At 39.8% G+C, this 17,327-nt stretch overlaps 1 pseudogene; it reads right to left on the bottom strand.

Annotated features, from left to right (window-relative positions):
- Nucleotides 1-15,361: 15,361 nt before the first annotated feature.
- On the bottom strand, nucleotides 15,362-17,001 carry LOC120893832 (annotated as a pseudogene).
- Between the last annotated feature and the right edge of the window lie 326 nt (nucleotides 17,002-17,327).

The following is a 17,327-nucleotide window of genomic DNA, read 5'->3' as shown; positions in this document are numbered from 1 at the left end:
GATATTAAATATAAAAAAGGAATATTAAATAACAATGCTGATTCACTATCAAGAATTAATCCAGAATCAAATATAAATTTATCAGAAAGTACAATGACACAGCATTCAGCAGATTCCGATGATAACGATTACATACAAAGTACTGAGAAGCCGTTAAACGAATTCAGAAATCAGATAATCCTAAGAAAAACAAATTCCGAAAGTCAAGAGTTTCTCACATTGTTTCCAAACTATAACAGGACTATTATCGAAAAAACAGATTTCACGCAACCAGTTTTGCTAAATATCCTGAAAGAGTTTACAAGTCCTAAATGCATAAATGGTATTTATTGTAATACAGATATTCTTTGCTCGCTACAAGAACTTTATAAAAAATATTATGCAAGAGCAAAATCGCTTAAAATTTTGTATACACAATCACTACTAATAGATGTTCCTGATGACTCGGAGCAGGATCAAATAATACAATCTTATCACGATTCAAGCCACCGAGGAATTCTCGAGTCAGTAAACCACATAAAAAGAACATATTTTTTCCCAAATTTAAAACAAAAAGTATCTCAGTACATTAAAGTTTGTCGTTTATGTCAGAAATCGAAATACGACAGACACCCGTATAAAATCAAATTTGAATTAACGGACACACCTTCAAAGCCTCTAGAAATCGTGCATACAAATCGTGCATCTTTATCATCAAAGATAAACACTACCTCACCTTCTGTGACCGTTTTTCTAGACTTGCTATAGCAATACCTATCCGAACTCGCAATACTGTACATATTATAAAAGGTATGTCTACATTTATGGCATTAGTAGGAAAACCAGAGTTATTAATATTGGATCAAGAGGCTGCATTTACTTCATCCTTATTAAAATCTTTTCTTGAAGAAAATCACATACAGTACCATCATACCAGCGTAGCTCAGTCTTCATCAAATGGTACAGTTGAGATAGTTCACAGAACATTAAGAGAGCTTCACAATATTTTGCCCAATAAGGAAACCACTAAGGATTTTTCGGAGACCACAAAAATGAATTTAGCTATTTCTATTTACAATGACTCAATACATTCGGAAACAAAATTAACACCAAATGAATTATTTCGAGGGTTTAAGAGTACAAGCCCTGTTCCAACAGACATTACTGAAATGATTCGGTTAAAAGAGCAAATGTATGCAGAATATCGGCAAAACATGATTAGCAGGAAAGAAAAAGAATTAACTAAAAAAACAGCAACAGAGAAGATCCAATAAAATTGGAACAAGGAGAAATTGTATACACTCGAAATAGGAATAATCTTAAGCATCAAGAAAGATATAAAGAATGTAAAATATTAGAAGATAGAAAAGTAACGTTTATAAACGATCAAGGGAAAAAGATTCATAAGGCTAAAGTGAAAAGGAAACATAACTAACTTAACATCTCTATTGAATTCCATTCAATTACTAACAATAGGTTTAAGAATATGAAACATTATAACGTTTACGAAAAAAATTTTTTTTTTTTAATATTTTGTGTTAAAGCGATAAAGCACAACTAAATCTAATTCAATGGTATCCTCCCCATAACGACGATCATAGTGTCGAGGACGACACTCCGCTACCCCCCCGAGAAGATATGTACATGAGGCACACCTGCCCTTGGCTGGGGAATTGCCTACGTTCTTCACGTCGGTGCACTGTAAGATTGCACGCATACATGTACGCCATCCACACAGTCACAGTTACCATCCTCGTCGAGTGACACATTAGGATTGTGATAGTGGATGTGAACATCATTAGATGCGTGCGCGGCTGATCCTAACACACTAACGGCGGGTCAGTTGCAAATCAGAGGTACTTGTGTTCGGATCATTACAACAATAAAAATTGCTATCGCTTTATCCATAACTCTATACCTATTCTTAAGGACACCAATTGTCCTTTCCATAATCCCTCTTCCTTGCACATACTTTGTGTTAAAGTCTGGATCTTGTGTGGGTGTAACTAACCAATGCTTCCTGGGATATGCAGAATCGGCTGTAAGAACAAGTCTTGTTATATTTATGTTCGTAACAGGTTGAAATACGCGACTTACCTAATAATCGAAAAACTCTATTCCCACTTTCATATTTTGATTTAAAAAAATTATCAATACCGCATACGGCCCATATGTGTGCATCATGATTTGAACCACTAAAACGTGCATTAACATATCGTATTTTTTGTTTATCATCACAAATCTAAAATAGAAAGACAGTTCAACTTGAGCAATACAGGGTTTCGAATCGTATAATGGACTACTTGATTTTTTTAAATGCATCCCGTGATGATTTACGTGTTTTTGGTGATTGAACATATGTTTAAGGATCATTCTAAGGGAAACAATATTTGGGAACAATTATATATTTTTTTAAATATGTATTTAAAAATTCAAAAATTTTACATCCTATTCAACAATTTCTTCTCCGCAACAGCATTTTCTCACATATTTCAGCATGTTTCGAAAGTACCAATCACAATCTTGGTTTGTGATTAAGTTCCCTCCTTCTTTAATTATTCTCATTAAATCTGTTTCATCCTGGGGACTAGCACGTCTTACAATCTCTTTCCATTTTGAAAACATGTTTTCTATTGGATTCAAAAATGGCGAGTAAGGTGGAATGTACTCAAGCCTGATATTATTGTTTTGTGCAAATGTTTTCACTAAATTGGTCTTATGGAAGGCCACGTTGTCCATAAAAATGATCGGCTCGGTTATGCCATGAGTATTTAGAGCAGCTTTCAGTTTATCCAAATAGGTTAAAAATAAATTTTGGTTGAAACCACCGTCCGCAGAATCGTATGCTACAATTCCATTTCATGTCATTGTACAACAAATTGTTATGGTACGACTTCTAATACTTGGTACAACTTGATTTGCAGGTTTTCTAGAAGCAGGCCATCCTCTTTTGCTTCTCAGGGAATCGTTGAATCCAACTTCGTCGAGGAACATAAAATTCACATCGTTTAACTGCTCCTGCCATTCCAAAAAACGAATTGCGCAGGGGAACTGGGGGTAGTTTCGACACCTTAAGGTTTTCCCCTGATTGCAATACTTTTGCCAATGTATACTTACTAGTAGACATCGAAAAAGCTTTTTTGATGTATTATGTACCATCTTACGAGAAACTACGGTTCCTGGATTGATTTTAATAACATTTTGATACAAATAAAAAAAGTCTGTTTTTTGTTGCGTCACGACTGCAGTGCGGGTAAGATCGACACCATGATGGGGTAAAATCAACACCTTGGGGGTGATTTCGACACATTGGTTTTAGCTTTTAAAATAACAAACTTTGATGGCCTGTAGTTTTCATTGAAGTTCAACAAAGTATTTCGTACCAATTTAATGAAAAATAAACACAAAACATTATTAAAATATGCCAAAGAAATGAAGTTACAAGCAAGAACAAAAATTTAATTACAACTAGCATCGGGCCAGACTCCATATAGTTGAAGCTGCGGTGATAGCATCTGGTTTATGGAATGATTGGTTAAGATTCCTTTAAAAAATAACCTGGACCTTCCAGTAATTTTCTTCTTTTTTTGTATAAAATCGAAAAGTGTTCAATTTAATTGTTCTCTTTTTATTCAAAAGTCAGCCTAAAATACGGTCAAAGCCATAACAATATTAATTTTCATAAGCCTAAACCATATAACAGGTTGGCTGATAAGTCCCCGGTCTGACACATAGCCGCTAGTATTAAATGCATTTTTTTTATATAGTACCAACCTTCAAATGATTCGTGTCAAAATTTGACGCCTGTATGTCAATTAGTTTGTGAGACAGAGCGTCTTTTGTCAAGCAACTTTTGTGTTGTGTTGTTCCACCAAGACAACGCACCGTGCCACAAGTCATTGAGAACGATGGCAAAAATTCATGAATTGGGCATCCTTTTGAGGTCTGAGAACAAGAAAAAGTCGCTGGGGCCAGATCTGGAGAATACGGTGGGTGGGGATGCAATTCGAAGCCCGAGTTTGGCAAACGTTCTGTGAGAGAATAATAGCTAAATTCCATAATTATAACTTCCTTGGTTTGTTAGCATCTTGAGTTTTAAAGCTTCTACGGTATTTTTAATTGTGTGTTTGTTCAGCTTGATTATTACGTTTGTCGTACATCGTTAAGGAACATCTGTATAAAATACAGGCACTTTCAAATTACGATATAAAAAAGGTTAACATGCTACAAATAAGCATTACACTACTACCATGTGGGGTGACGATTTTACCCCCATTGGCCGCACAAGTTTTAGTGACATTTTATATTATAAAGTTTGATATAAAAATTACGCCCTGTGATACAGAACTAATCAATAGTGTTTATAAAATAATACTATTAACACGGAAACTATAATTTTTAGAAATAACGCCACAACTCCTTAAGTCCCAGAAGTAAAAACTTACATCGGCTGTCAATCAAAACCACCATGTGTTTATTTTGTTGTTTTTTGACAATTGACGGGTTTCTGATCAGTGAAATTTGACTCAAATATTCGAAACAGTTGACATAAATAATATGTACTAGTTTTGTTTCTTCAAACAGTTCTATAAATACAAAAACGGCAAGGTGTCGAACTTACCCGCAGTGTCGAACCAACCCTGACTTCCCCTACTCTTTCCTTACCTCAATATTTTGAGGCTTATTTCTACGCAATGGAATCAGTTGAATTCTTTTTAAAGTATAATTAAAATTTGATAAATAGTTCCGAATAGTGGATAAGAAAACTTTCACTCCAAATTCACGCTCACACTTCTCTGCCATTTTTTTTTTTAGACTAATGGAACAATCTTCAACCACCCATTTTTTCCAAAATATTCATCTGTTCTACACTTAGTCTTTTTTCATGAGCCCCTCCTTTACTTTTTGAATTATCTCGTAATTCACCATCCTTCAAATACTGGTGAACGATTCTAGAAACAGTTTGAATGTTCAAATCCATAATTTTTCCTATTTTTGTCATGCCATATTGTTCTACCTACAGTTTTACAATTTTCTTCTTGTCTTCCAGCGAAATCGTTTTACTTCTTGGCATTTTTTATGAACAATGTATTCAAGTATCTGTTTCAAAAAAACAGAAATGGCCCCCACATGTGTTACTAAAATAATTATTTTAAATGTTTGTACGATAAATTAATACCTTTCTTTATTTATTCTCCTCGGAAGCGCTCCATATCTTATTGCAATGCTCCATAGCTGTTTTGAACACTTCTCCTAAGCATTTGACATATTCCCCTATATGCTTGCAAACCTCCATAGCAACGTTGCATACATCCCCTAACCATTTGAAACATTCCACCGAGTGGATCAAGTAGTCCATTATATGATTCGAAACCCTGTAAGTCACTGAAAGCCAAGCCCACTTTCACTAATGGATACAGGCAGGTCTTGACCGGCAGCAGTTGTTGTGCCAAAAGAAGAAGAAGACAGGACGAAAATGAACGATAAATATCAGAGCTTCCATTTTCTGTGAAGTCCTCCTCTCCAGCGAAAACGCGTACTCCTGTACATAATAGAATGTGGTTTCGTGAAATTAAAAACTTAAGGGAATTTTTTGAACATTCCATCTAATCGAGGATCATCGGCCCTAATACCGAAAATCGGGAACGACTGTTCCATTTCAGTTCACTGAACACCGGCACAGAATTGGAGGAATTTGATATTCTGTTAGGAATCGATGACGAGTTTAGGAGTAATATGTTAACCTTTGTTTTGCGTAAAACCGGTGATAATTGCGTACATTACATTGTCCATCGCGCAATCGGTATATTTTTTTCAAATGATTTGTTTGCTAATGTACTTGGAGCGGCAGCGGGTGGCGAAGTAAAAAAATTCCAATTAAGAAATTCGAAAATTTTTTAACGCTTTATAAACAGCTAGGAAATCTTGAAGACGAAGAGCTTCAAAACTTTTTCAGCAAAAAAAAATCAACATGCTAAGCGAAGGAAAACATTAAACGAAGCTAAAAAGACTGCTCCCCGTTCTAAAATAGGAAAAACATGTAGGGGAAGGTAGGTAAAGACGGACACTGCGGGTAAGATGGACACTTCTCATAAATACATGAAAAAGGTAATTTTCGAGTAATTCAAATATGTAGAATCCAAACTGAAGGTAAAACAACACATTTGAGAACATTTTTGGCATAATATATATAAAATTGGTTAAATCCACGAACAAAACAAATTTTCAATCATGTGCACCCTTGTGGATCTAATTTGACTACTGCCGATCTTAAGCTCTACAACTTGTATTGTTTATATTTCCGGGAGTTTTATTTCATGAATAGGTTGTCGTGATCATTAATGAAAAAACTGGCGAAAGAACGAGAATGGAAGCAATACAAAATATTGTTTTCTGCTGGTTTAAACATCCTGACACCAAAGCGGGAAAGACGGACACTTTGTTGTAGGGAAAGATGGACACCGAATTTATTGATTTATTTTACTTCTCATATCAATTGGTGATGAATAGATTTCTTCAAATACCTTAAATAAGGGCATTCGCAGGCTATAAACCAATCAGCAACTAGAGAAAGTATTGAAATAAGTGAGAAATGAAACGCCGGTCAAAAAAGTAGCCCTTCGTTTTGCTATTGCTCGCTCGACGCTGATGAGACGCTTCACGAAATCCAATATCTTCTCACGACTTGGACAACTTTAAGCAATAAAAAGATGAGGCATTTATACGACATTGTTCAGGAATGGATGTGAAATTCTATGGGATTACAAAAATCAAATGTTGAATTTTACCATGGTGGAAAATGGATTGAACTATTGACAAGTTCCTCATAAATACTGAGGTCGTGGACTTTTTGCGGAGTAATTTCCTAAAAGGAAGTTCTAGACTGTTGTTCTGTAAGCTGGAGCAACGTTAGCTGCGCGATATGTCAATAATGCTTTAGATGCTGCATTCTACGATGTATTACAAGCGCCGTTTACAATTCCTAAACTCATGGCTGAATGAATCGCCGTTGCAATAGGCCAAGAATTGGTTTATAAACGTACCAAGACGTGGAAAGCGATAGAATTTGTTAAAATACTGTAAAACTCTTCACTTTCTAACCTTTTCTACAGGTGTCCATCTTACCCTTCATGGTGTCCATCTTTCCCATATCAGGTGTCCGTCTTACCCGAACATTTCAAAACTGCACGAAAAAAACATGTTTTTCATTCATGAAAAAACGCAAAAATCGATGGAAACTTAAAAGTTTTAACACATTTTCTGATAAAACATGAGTGTAAGATAATGTATGCACATTTTCATGGTCGTTGCACTTATATATCCCTAGATTTTTACCATTTCCCTTAACGTGTCCGTCTTTACCTACCTTCCCCTAGCGGTAATTGACTGTGAGCAAATAAGGAATGGTTATTTTATACTTACTTTTTACAAAGAAGGCTATTTTATTTCAGACTATTTCGGCCATTTTGAGTGTTATTAGTCCAGCCAGTAAATTAATGTTAGCTTCATTTAGAGTCAAAGGATAAAAATGAAATATTTTGAGTGCTCTGTTTTGCTGGAAAACGAAATTAAAACAGATAAAAGCAATCCAGTGATAAACGACAAGAACCGTTTAGTTATTATTTTTTATACCTTTCATTGCGTGTTGTCTTCATTAGGGAGAGTGTGTATCAAAGGGGTAAAATACATTCCTCCCGTAGCACCCAGAGGAATCGCCACAAATTTACAGAAAACATTGGAAAGGCTTAACTCGACAATGGTAGTTGATGCGTTATTAACGTTACACTCGAACGTGAATAGGTGTGTTGAAGAGAGTGGAAACCTGTAGGATTCTCTTTTTTTGCAATTCAGCTTTTTGCCAGTAATGCGCACTGTAGAAGATATCATCGATGCCGACAAAAATTGAATAACTTCTCTTTTTGTGGTAAGAAGCCATTACTTTTCTTCAACACATAATTGCTTAATGGCTCCATATGGAGGGTGATGTTAATTTCGTGGTATTCGACGCGACAAAAAAAAACTTGAATGGTTCTGGAATAATCAAATTATCTAACTCGGACAGCCGGTTTATCACTTGTTCCAAATTTTTTCAACCACTTCTTAACATGTTCTTCAGTAATTGAAGGGCATTTTCAAAAATATAAGCAGATAATGTATAGAGTGGACCAAATTTCTCAACCTCTACTGTAACATGTAGCAAATTATGAACGTTACTAGTAACGTACCCTTCCCCGTAAATTTTGTCATAGTCGACAACAATTCGTTCAAGTAATTGACCCGCATTTTTTCAATAACTTTTGTATTTGTAAGAGGAAAGAAATTTAACTGCGCATATAAAAAGCATGTGGTGGTTATATTCATCTTGACTTATCCTGCCTCTTAAAACGACAGGAGCAGCATAATGAAGGAAATAACTGTTCTCAGAAGCTTTCCAAAATTTTAAATCATCCAACTTGCGTAGCTTGCGATGGATCTCCGATGGCAATTCTATGCTTACCAAACCCAATGATATAGCCTCTATAGTCGATGGACCACTTAATCGCTCCCCACAAACCGTAGGTCTCTCAATTATATTTTTTTTTTGTATCCAGCAATGGTTTTTTTTTTCATTTTGGTGTTCTTTATACACATCATTACGAAAATCTTTGTCAGTACGCAATGGAGAATTGGTTCCCGGAAAGCAAGTCGTTTGTGATATTGGATAATGGTATCCAACAACGGTACATTTCAGATAGCCATGCTTTCCTGTGTGTGATACCACACCTAAAAAAAAGTACATTAACATCATTGGATAAATCATAGACTGTTTGTAATTTATTTATTTATTTATTATAGAGTATCGAGCCTCCATGGCCTACATACACAATTAAAACTAATGTCTTATAAACTATGTGTTCCTAAAATTAGACGTAATGCAATCTCGAATGACGCTAGTACATTTCGGTACACTAAAGGACAGGTCTACAAAATTTGAAAATAAATTAAAATTCTTGGACATTAATAACAACGGATCCCTAGCACAGAAAAGACGATAACGAAAGTCAGTTATTAAAAATTGTCGAGTTCTTAAAGATCTAGTAGGGACATACAAATTTACATGACTTAGCAATAGAGGTGCATCGATTCTTCCAGTTAATAGTTTGAACATAAAAATTCCTTGGGCAACCATTCTTCTCTTTTCCAAAGTTTCAAGCCCTAACAACTGACACCTCGTATGATAAGCTGGTAGCACGTCGTTATGTCTCCACGGAAGCCGCTTAATAGCTACCCGGGTAAATTTTCGCTGCATCCTCTCAAGCCTCTCAATTCTAGTGACTTGCTCCGGAAACCAAGCAACTGAAGCGTACTCAATCAAAGGACGAACAAGGCAACAGTAAAGTGATTTTAAACAGAGAGGGTCATGAAACATTTTGCTACTTCTAATTATGTGTTCAAGAGTCCTGTTAGCCCTAGCAATTACGTCGTCAAATTGTTTGTCTAAAACAAGTTTCGTGTCTAATATAATGCCTAAGTCCCTAACAGTTTCAGATCGAGGCAATAAAGTGTCAGAAAGAATATAATTAAAACATAATGGAGTTCTCGCACGAGTAAACGAAATGACCGAGCACTTACTAACATTGAGTGACAAACAGTTTAAGGAACACCAAAGGTTAAAAACAGAAAGAAAGCCTTGTAATCGGAGACAGTCAATAGAACTACGCACAGGAAAGTACATTTTAAGGTCATCTGCGTACAGTAGCACCGGGCAGTCAGGTATAGCGTAAACAATGTCATTAATAAAGAGATTAAATAATAGAGGCCCTAAAATGCTGCCTTGAGGAACACCAGAGACCCTGCTAAATTCACTAGAGATGCAATCTCCAATCTTAATACGTACTGAACGACGCGACAGATACGAATTCAGCCACCTAACTATGCTGATATGAAAACCAAGTTTTAAAAGTTTGCTAGTCAAGGTATGGATATTGACGCTATCGAAAGCAGAGTGAAAATCAGTGTAAACAGTATCTACTTGGAACCCTTTGTCTAGCTGCTTGTAAGTAAAATGCAAGAACTGCACTAGGTTTGTGACGGTGGAGCGTCCAGGTAGGAAGCCATGTTGCAAAGGTGTAAATATGTTAATAGCACCATGCATTATATGTTTATGGACTAATAATTCGAACAGCTTACTGGGAGCACATAGCATCGAAATAGCTCGATAATTTGAGATGGAAGTTCTGTCGCCTTTTTGTAAACGGGAAATATCCATGACTTTTTCCATAGGTCAGGGAAGACACCAGTGCGAAGTGAATTATTAAAAATGGATGCTAGTGGTGAAGCCAATTCATCGATGCATGATACGATAACTATTCCCGGAATGTTATCGGGTCCAGAGGCTAAGGAGGGTTTCAGCTTTGAAGCCATTGAACGAACATCATCGATAGTAAAAGAAGGCAATAAAATGTCAACGGAGTCTTGTGCCACGAAACGTAACGCTTCCTCTACCTTCTGGTTTTGTTCGGGAAAGCTCGTGCAGCTACGCGCAAACAGCTCAGCAAAACCATTACATATTTCTCGCGTGTCAGTAAACAATCGACCATCAAGTGTCATGCATGATGGGAGGGAAGTACGTTTCATCTTACGGTCCATAAAGTTCCAAAATGATTTTGGACATGCCCGAATGGATATCTGGACACGGCGAATGTAATTAGCATACAATTTTCGGTTATGAAACTTGAAGATTCTTGCAGCCTCCAGGAAATTGCTTCTATCGGCTTCATTGCGTGTACGACTGAATATACGATACGCAGAACGACGCATTCTTTCTAACCTTTTAAGGTATCTAGTGCACCATGGTTGAGAATTTGTAAATATTCGTTTAGGTACGAATTGCTCAATAATGTCTGACACTGCTGACGTAAGGTATTCAGAAGCAGCTTCTACATCCATGTTTCGAAGTCCAGTCCAATCAGTGTCCCTCAACGCTTGCTTTATGCTAACAAAATCAGCTCTGGCAAAATTATAAGCAGATACAGCACCAGGCAAGACTATGCCGGAATTATCGTCTGAACTAGTGTGGGAAAACTGCAGCTTGATTTCCAATGGTGGATGGTGGTTATCAACCGGAACAATCGCGACAAGGGAGACATAGACTGACTGCACAGGCACGCTATCTTCAAGATCATTTGAAACAAACACAAGATCCAATTGCCTTCCTAGGTCATTTACTATGCCACTGATTTGTTTTAAGCAATGATAATTTATCAAATCCAAAAAGCGATTTTGACCAGGCATGGATGACGCGGGTTCATAGTGCCTATCGATAGCACGCCAGGAGATCATTGGTTGGTTGAAGTCACCCAACAGACACATCGTATCGTTGTCGTTCATAGAAACACTCACACTATCAAGAGCCTCGTCGAGAGCAGTCATAGTTGCAGTATTTGTACTAAGGTCAGGAGGGATGTAACTTACACCGACAAATATTTTACTTGAAGGCAACAGGATTTTAACCCAGCAGTGTTCGATACTCGTTATATTGGTGTGCACAGGAAGGCATTTGAGACGTTTGGAAACAGCAATCAGGACACCACCACCTATCTGTCTGGCACTGTTATTAGCATTTCTATCGCTTCTATAGATAGCGTATTTGTCACAGATTACTTGCTGCGAAAGTATGGTATCATCAAGCCATGTTTCTGTGAGAACAATAATATCATGATCAAGCTCACTAGAAGCAATGTACACATCCTCAAGTTTAGTGCGTAGTCCATGAACGTTTTGGTAATAAATGCTAAGGTCATTATTCGTCATTGTTCGTCCTTGATTATTACGGCAGGCGACCCCTGTAGGATTGACATGATAGTCATGCGATTGTGTGAGTGTAGTGTCCGTTCTATGGCGATGGTTTGTTTTGGTCTCACGATCATCAAGCTGCGTGCGCCCTTCGTCAAGCACTGCCTCAGCAGAAAGAATATCGTTTGTTGCTGGAAGAACATTCGTCAGGTAAGTGCAATTAACATTCACTAAAGTTGTTTCAGCGCCAGTGTTCCTCGATTCATGAGTCATGTCAGGATTATTTGTGTGACTGTGAGTGTGTGCAATGCGCGTGAAATGAATACCGGAAAATATTAGTGGGTCTACGGTGTTGGTGAAGTGCGTGGAGTGTGTGCCGATAAAATTGTGTGGTCCAGCAGTGGCGGTGACCGAATATTTAGCACCGTAGGCAAAGTTGTAGGGGTGGAGAGACCCATTGGCGGTTGTAGACAAAAATTTGCACCCGGTTGTTGATTTCGGTAGTCAATGAATTCACGTACTGACAGGCCAAGGGGCCAGGTGTCGGGGGAAAGAGCCTTGTCACGTAGTGATAAAGGCACTAACACTTTAAATGACAGGAATTACCTTTAATAAATTAACGTGCTGGGGAATCAGCCACAAAAGCACGCACTTTGAGGCACACCTTAGTCGGAAGACACCCTAACATAATGCCATTATCGATAAGACCATTTAGTTCATTCACCAATGGTCGAAGGTATTGTTCGAGCGATTCTGGTTTTTTTGGCCCGCAAAATATAGCCACAATCATTGGCCTTAAAAGTGGCATGTGAAACACTTAACACTAAATGGCCGAGAAAAAAAAACTATTTGAGCTACTAAATAAAACCAGCTTTTCATTTCTTAAAGACTACAACTAATTTATTTTACTTTTGTATTCCCGCTACTTAACACCTTATTCCGCGATCACCGACACCAGAATGGCCTTTTTTTATTATTATTATTATTATTTATTAATCTTCAACGGGCCGTATGGCCTAATTAAGATGTAACAGTTCAATAAAAATAAAAAAATACATAGCAAAAACAAGATTTGCATCGCAATTCACTGCGGCCACGGCAAAAGCCGGAGACGTTCCTTGAAGCACTGAGTTGAGATGTCGAAGTCGAAGCAATCCGAGACAGTGTTGAAGACAGCCGACATGCGGAACATAGGGTCTGACCGAGCAGCACTGGAACGGGGTTGAGCGAGCCGTAGAGTTTCTCTAGACCTAAGTGTTCGGGATGGTGCATAGATATCGACTCGATGCAACAATGGCGATGAGTCGATAGAGCCATTTAGCAATCCAGCGATGAAAGAACACTGTGCATTGCGTCTTCTAACCGAAAGAGGTTCAAGGCCTAGAAGGCGGCACCGCGCAGCATACGGAGGAAGATTATTGCGATCCTGCCACGGAAGTAGGCGTAGGGCATATCTCGTGAGCTTACGTTGAATCGCCTCAAGTCGAGCAATTGAAGAAGCGGTAGTTGGGCTCCAGACTACGCACGAATATTCCAGAACCGAACGAACGATACAGTTGTACACAGCTTTGATGCACATGGGGTTGCGGAATTCATTAGTTGTCCGGATAACCACGCCAAGTAATTGATTTCCTCTGGCTACAACGTCATCGATATGCTGTTTAAAGTTCAAACTAGAGTCAAGCAGAACGCCCAGGTCTTTGGCATGATTCTGTCGATTAACTGCAGTGCCGTCCATGAAGTAGGTCCCAGTCACTGGGCTCCTGCATCGACTAAAAGACACACAGTAGCATTTCTCGTTGCAGATAGTCAGTCCATTACGCTTGCACCACGAACAGAAAATTTCGATGCAGTCTTGCAGCAATGTACAATCACCTGTGTTGTGAATAGGCGCAAAAATTTTTGCGTCGTCGGCAAACAGACTGATACTGTCGGGAGGTAAAGCGGAGGTAAAGGGTAACATCGTTGATAAACAATATGAAGAGAAGCGGGCCAATATTGCTTCCTTGTGGCACACCCGAGTTGCTGACTATTTCTTTGGACATGTGCTTATCAATTTTCACGATGTATGTGCGATTAATTAGGTACGACTTAAGCCACTGTACGAGCGGGCTGGGAACTCCTAGCTTATCGAGTTTAGCGAGAAGAATTGCGTGCGGAAGAGAGTCGAATGCTGCTTTTAGATCTATATAAATTGCATCGACTTGAGCTCCGGCATCAATTTGACTAGTGCAATAGGTTACAAATTCAACCAGGTTCGTGCTAGTCGATTTTTTTGGCACGAATCCATGTTGATACGGACTTAGGTAGCTGCGGCATGCATGTAGCAGATTTTTGTATATCACTAGTTCGAACACCTTGGCAATGGCACACAAGGATGTAATACCCCGGTAGTTGATGGCATCTGTCCTGTCGCCCTTTTTGTAAATAGGAACCATCCAAGATTTCCTCCATGCTTTGGGAAAGTAGCCATTGGCTAGCGATGCATTGAACAATTTTGCAAGGATAGGTGCTACTGTCGTTTGACAGCGTTTCAGCACGGTAGAAGGAATTCCGTCGGGTCCAGGAGCGAAGGAAGGCTTTAGTTGCGCTAGGGCAGATAAAACTGATAAAGTGATAACTGATAAATAACAGATAAAGTGCTCATGTTAATTGCTCCAGCCGGAGTGTTGACGAGAGCAGCATCAATGGTATCGGTATCATTCATGGCCGGTGAAAAGCAATCTGCGAAGCGATCCGCGAAGAGATTGCACATTTCATTAGTGTTGGCACTTGTTGCTCCTTTGTACGTAATGGATTTCAGTGTATGCGTGGTTTTTGTTTTGCTGTTGTAGAAGCGCCAAAACGAGTCAGGCCACCTGCAGAGGTTACGTTGAATTTTACTCAAATATCTGCGATATCGAAACCTGTTATAGCTACCCGAAACCCGGATGGTAGGAGTCAAGAGGTAGAAGCGCAACAACACTTGGAAAGACAGGCGAACACAATTTAGCTGCAGCATTGTTAGCGTAGAGCAGGTCAAGCATGCGTCCGTGCGAATTATTGATGTGATTAAGTTGCACTAATCCGTTAAATTTAAATCCATCCACAAAGGTGTTGTTGGCCAGTGAGCGCGCAGTTGGTTCATAGTGCGTGATTGATGAGTATGCTGGCGAGGACGAAGGATCAGCTGTGGACCAGCTTATGCTAGGCTGATTGAAATCGCCAATAACAAACAGCAGATCCGAAGGCTTCAGTATGAGAGTGAAGCCGCTGATACAATCATGTAGAGAGCGAAGAGTCGATATCTCGGAGCTAAGCTGCGTGGAATGTATACTACCATGACGTAGAGATGTGCGTTATTACAGGCGACGCGCACACAAATATACTCGAGAGAACGATCACGGGAAGGTAATTCTATCGACTCGTATGCGTTAGTAACGGCTAGCAAAACACCACCACCGCGAGAGCTAGAGCCGCTGAGAGAGCGATCACAGCGGTAAACAGAGAAGTTGTTGTTGAAGAGAAGAGCAGATGGAATGTTGTCAACAAGCCAAGTTTCCGTGAGGGCGATGAGATCGAAGTCAGCCTCCGAAACAGCTAAGTGAAATTCTTTTGTTTTAGTACGCAAACCTCTAACGTTTTGATAATAGCAGCTTAAATACTCAGCGGTAGCGTTGTCATTGTGGCGGTTGGATAAAGCGGGTATACGATAAGTCAATTGAGCTGCGTTGTCAGAGCATGAGGCTTGGCGTGTTTGTTGCGTGCAATGAGCGGAACTTCGTCTAGTTGAGAAAAAAGCGATCGATTGTAGACTGGTGTAGGTGCGGAGATGAAGCACGGTGGTTTTGGGGCGGTCCAGAAACAAGTGTTGAGTTGGGTGCTTCCAAGGTATCATTCACCGGGGGGTGATACTGTTGTGATGATGTTGTTTCAGGACCAGGTGGAGTAGACGTGCGTGCGGCTAAACGGTGAGTCGTTGTTGGTGTGCGTGTGGTGTAGCGGTGATCAGTACTAGTTGCTGGTGTGCGTGTTGTAAAGCGGTTTTGGGTGGCTATAGGAGATGAGGTTTGGTGGTCGTGTTGACGGGATTGAAAAAACTCACGTACACCGATACCGACGGGCCAGGTAGATGGTGTGAGTGCCGCATCTCGAAGGATAGCCGGGACCCTCACTTTGAATGAAAGCCAATTCATGCTGTCCACACTAACCCCTCTTCTCAGCAGGCAATACGCTATAACGTCATCGGTGGCTAAGCGACGCTTTACAGAAGCGACCACTTGTTCCACAGTGACGGCCGTTGATAAGCGGGATAGGCGGATCCAGATCCTATCTGTGAATGGCTCACGAGGTGCAGCTTGAAGCGGTGATGATAACGGATCGGTTCCCACCAGTTCATGCGGTTGTGTAGGTGCCGGCTGGACGGCAATCGTGGTGTTGGTGTATGCGTTTGGCGATGACGCGGCACATAGGATGTTGCCGCGACTGTTTACAATTTTGTTTACACCAGGAGATGCCGAATCCTCGATTATACGCCTCCGCTTTCTACCAGTAGCTGGTCGAGGATCAGAGTTCCGATTGTGAGGCGTGGATGCAGTTTGAAGGAGGGTAAAAACACTGCGAACTTCGGCGACAATAGGCTCAACGAGCTTGCCAATAGCTGCTACAGCTGAGTTGAGGGCGGCTTGGAAACCGACCTGGGCGCCTATTTGCGCTGCAAATGCGTCAATCAGCTCGGGGAGCAATTTGCAACAGCCCCGGTGGAACGTAGCGTCACAATATGCACAACTGATGATGCAGCCGGTGGCCTCTAGCGGTTCAGCACACGAGAAGCAAATAGCCGCCATCGCTAAATCACGCGTAATCGCAGCACAACACTGCTAAGCCGAGCAGGAAAAAACAACAGAAAACCACAGTTGCGGTGCAACTAAACAATTCGCCAAGACGAAGCGATGATGTTAAACAGTTTAATAGTCCGTAGAAAAGGCAACAATGCGATGCGACGCAGAAAACACAAGATGATTATTGAAAAATCACGGAGCGCGACGGAAATGCGGCCGAACAATTAAACGTCAAACGTCATTAAACTTTTTTTCGCCATCGCTTCACTCATCTCGATCGCTTCTCGCTCTCTTCTCATAATTTATTCTCGCTGAACCGCCCGAACCATGTATGCCGCCGTCAGCTCGATCTACACACAGCCGCTATCCATAGCGTGGACAGCGTCCACAGTGTGGAGAAATTGTTGCGGCTAAGGTCGCTACACATGGTATGTATATTAGCCAAACTTGGCCAAAATGATGTTCGCCCGCTTTTTTACAATGCTGTTTGAGTTATTGTTTTTTTTACAATACACAATTCAATTATAATTACAGAGATTTACACTGTGAATTAAGCTAAAATATTTCCTACAAAGTACATATTGAATCACTAAAAATACCGGGACGCCGCACTCTTATTACATGTGAAGTAGGGAAAAAAGATAGCGATATCGTGGCGAGCGCCGAGTGAGTGAAGAGAATTTAAGCGGCTCGCGCTGCTGGATCGGGAGGTCACTTGAACGCGAAATGTCGAAGGTGAAGGACGTGCGAATT

This window comes from Anopheles arabiensis, chromosome 2 (genome assembly GCF_016920715.1).
Source record: "Anopheles arabiensis isolate DONGOLA chromosome 2, AaraD3, whole genome shotgun sequence".
Classification (NCBI taxonomy): Eukaryota; Metazoa; Arthropoda; class Insecta; order Diptera; family Culicidae; genus Anopheles; species Anopheles arabiensis.
This window is presented reverse-complemented; position numbering and strand designations above follow the sequence as displayed.